Source organism: Myotis brandtii, unplaced genomic scaffold, assembly GCF_000412655.1.
Source record: "Myotis brandtii unplaced genomic scaffold, ASM41265v1 scaffold411, whole genome shotgun sequence".
Classification (NCBI taxonomy): domain Eukaryota; kingdom Metazoa; phylum Chordata; class Mammalia; order Chiroptera; family Vespertilionidae; genus Myotis; species Myotis brandtii.
The window spans coordinates 1355752-1359234 of NW_005365804.1; the positions used below are offsets into that span (position 1 = coordinate 1355752).

Below are 3483 nucleotides of genomic sequence, written 5' to 3' on the forward strand. Positions count from 1 at the left end.
GCCTGGCTGGTGTGGAAACAGCACCACTTTTCTAACTTAAGGGCCAGGAGACAGGACTGTTCAGATGTCCCCCGTCCCATGGTTCCTCTGCCCATCTGGGTGTTCGATCTCTTTGCCACCCACCTTTGGATGAGGCCTGCAGTGTTTCAGATGGTGGTTCCTTGTGGGAATTTGCAAGGGCAGGTGGGGGGGTGGGGGCGGCGGAAGGGGGACCCCTCCTGGATCTGATATAAATCACACTCTGGGAGAGAGGGCCAGACCTGGTGCTGGTGAGAATCCTGCCCACGGGGTCTCTGTGGCGGGTGGAGAGAGTGAGACAACCGGGAGCCAGGTGTCCAGGTAGGGATGTCCCCAAGCCCTGATAAGATCCCATCTCTCAGGGGTGGGAGGCCCAGCCAGGCAGGCAGCACTGCTGCTCTGTCATTGGTTGCCAACAGCAGGAGTAGCGTTTGTTCTGGAGCCAAAGCCTCCGGGCAGAATCCAGGTGCTCAGAGGGGGTGCTTAGGGAGGCTGCCCCATGGGGCAGCTGGGCAGGGGCGCCCCGGCCCTCCCTCTGCTGGGCACCACAGAGTCCCCCTGCCCCCTCCCACAGGACACCTGCCCTTTCCTGGGGAGAGGGCCGGCTCAGCCCTGCTCTCTGTGAAGGAGCCGGGGTGGCCTGGCCCAGGGCTGGTGCTGTCTCAGCTGGGACGGGACATGGGGGCCCTTGTCCCCCCTGCAGTGGTGAGGGGGGCTGCTGGTCACCCTGCCTAGCTTCTCTGGGTGCTCAGAACAGACCTTCCCTGCTGCAGGCTGGTGAGAGGCTGAGCTGGTGGGGGCTCAGGAGACAAGGGGAAGTGGCCCCAGAAGGCAGTTCCTGGCCTGCACAGCTCAGCCTGGGGCCATTTCTCCAGCTTAACACCATGCATTCCCTCTGGGGCCCGGCTGGTTCCAGGCCCCCCACTGCCCCACCTGATCCCATCGCCTGTCAAATTTGTGGTAAATTTGTGGTCCATCTGTTGGCTCTTCTCCCTCCCCAATCCCCTTTGCTGTACTTGCCCTTGCCCTTTGCCACCCAGGCTTCCCATGGAAGGTTGCTCTTCTGCTAGTATTTCTGTGCGTCTGGTTCTAGGGTCAGGTGTGGGCCTATGGACAGACACCGCAGGGGTGCTCCTGAGAGCGTGGCCGCCCAGTTGCTGAGGGGATGCCACTGGGAAGGTAGTGGTGGCACCAGGAAGGAGAGGCCCGCCCTGGGCAGGTGGGTGATGGCTGGTGATGGTGGTTCCGCAGCCTTTGGCTGGGCGGCAGCTCTTGAAATGAAAACGGCCCTGATTTCCGAGGCAGAAGCTCTGGTTCCAAAGTGGGCGGGCAGGAGCCTCGTGGATTTATTTTCTCACTTAAAGTAGGTGGGTTTGCCCTAGCTGGTTCGGCGCAGAGGATAGAGCATCGGCCCTCGGACTGAAGGGTCCCGGGGTCAATTCCGGTCAAGGGCACGTACCTCAGTTGCAGGCTTGGTCCCAGCCCCGGTCGGGAGTGCGTGCGGGAGGCAACCAATTGGTGTGTCTCTCTCACATCGATGTTTCTCTCTCTGTCTCCCTTCCAATCTCTAAAAATCAATGGAAAAATATCCTCATGTGAGGATGAACAACAACAACAAAAGTAGGTGGTATATCCTCTTTTTTTTTTTACTAATGGGGAAACTGAGGCACAGAGATGTGAAGTGGCTTGCCCAAGCTACCCATCCAGCTGGATTCAGCAGGCTCCTGGTGCCTCCCTGCCGGCTGCCATGAGGGAACCCCGGGGCTGGTGTTCCCTTGTCGTGTGCTCTGGAAGGGGCCTTCCATGCTGTGGCCCCACAGCCGGGGGCCAGCCTGCTGTCATCTTGGAGGGGACTCTGTGGAGCTGGTCCTTGCTGGGAGGGGTGGGGGCAAGGCAGCTCCCGGGCAGGCCGTGGAGACCCATCTCTGACTGACAGAGCCTGGGTGAGGCAGGGCTGATGGGGGCCAGTGCCAGGGAGCAGGCCCCAGACCAGACTTTACAGGATGAAGCAGACCACTTGGGCATCCCACTTGGGAGGGTCTTGGATCCGGGGGCCGGGAGAGAGGGGGTGACCTGGCAGGGAGGCGCTGAGGTGGGGCTGAGGAGGCTGCCAGCGTGCGGGTAAGAGGGTAAGATCGGGTACCGTCACCCTCGTTGCCCGCCTTGTTTGCGTGTGCCCAGGGGGGCCGTCCCATCTGTTCCCTTGTTAGGGACTTAACAGACAGGCTTCCAGGAGATTAATTAATGCCAAGCTGCTGACACATCCAGCAGCATGCCTGCCCCAGGCTCTGTCCTGGCAGCACAGATGCCCCGCTGACTCCAGAAATGCTGCTCCTTCCCACCCGGCGATCCTGGAAACATGGGGGGCCATGTGGCTGGCACAGCCCTGGCCCTGAGTCTGGACGGCAGGAAGGGCTTAGGTCGTGGCAAGCAGCCAGAGATGGTCACAGGACATTCCACCCTGGGCCTGGCCCCATCACCCACCCCGAAACTTCTCATTTGTCCCTGGCTGTGCCCCGGGCTTGCTGGGTGACCACAGCCAAGCCGCTTAGCCTCTCTGAGCAACGTTATTTTCCCATCTGTAAAATGGGTGTTGAACTGGCTCATCCCTGAGGTCACCCCCACCCCATGTCTGAGTCTGAGTCTTCGTTATCTGTTAATTACCTGATTCGGAGTGGCCCCTGCTGGCACTCCCATTGCCTGCCCCATATCGACTTCCCCTTGGCACCCCTCACTGTCATCTGGCGGTGTCCTCTGCCCCAGGCCCAAGTGACGGCTAGTTCTCCTGCCCCTGCTCCTGGGGCACTGCATGGCCCGGCCAGACCCTGAGCTTCCCAGCAGCATGGCTCTACAATGGCCACCTCCAGCAGGCCCGGCACATTCCTCAGGCTTATCTGGGGGCCCGCCCGCTGGACTCTGCCCTCCCACCCAGGGAGCAACACCCAGAGGAGCTGCTGAAGAGTTCCAAGGGCTGGGGCAGGGCCCAGTGGGCTGGAGGTGCTCATTCTCAGCTTCCTGCCTGGGGCTGGAGAGAACCAGGTAGAGGAGGGGCGGGGGAGCGGGATAGGGAAGTGGGGTCTGCTGAGACCAGCCAGGCAAATTGTTCTTAACCTCAGGGAACGTGGGGTTCACTCAGACCCCAGACTCTGTGCCATCTTCTGGGGAACCCCCACCCCCATCTCTGGAAAGGTGCCCGTGGGCCTCCTGTGCATGAAGGGGGCAAGTTGCCCTCCGCGTCTCCCCCAAAGTTGTAACAGGAGATTGGGCGGGACAGCAGCGCCGGGCCACCTCCGGCCCCGCCTCCAGTGCGGACCCAGCACGGTCCTCCCAGGAAGGGGTTAACTGCTAGCCCCAGCCTTGAGGGAGGGGACTGGGCTGGACCATTTTCCTCGCTGCCGCCTCCACCTCGGTTTTCCTGAATGGTTCTGTCGTCCAGGGGTGGAGAGGGAAGGGAAGGAAGAAGGG

At 61.5% G+C, this 3483-nt stretch overlaps 1 protein-coding gene across 1 annotated transcript in view; it reads left to right on the forward strand.

Annotated features, from left to right (window-relative positions):
• The first annotated feature begins 2982 nt into the window (after window positions 1–2982).
• Window positions 2983–3483, forward strand: part of DOK4 (docking protein 4) — a 7112-nt gene continuing 6611 nt past the window's right edge. Inside the window, exon 1 of the mRNA XM_005873515.2 lies at window positions 2983–3057. The gene's annotated coding sequence lies outside the window, so the exon portion shown is untranslated. The remainder of the gene's footprint in view (window positions 3058–3483) is intronic.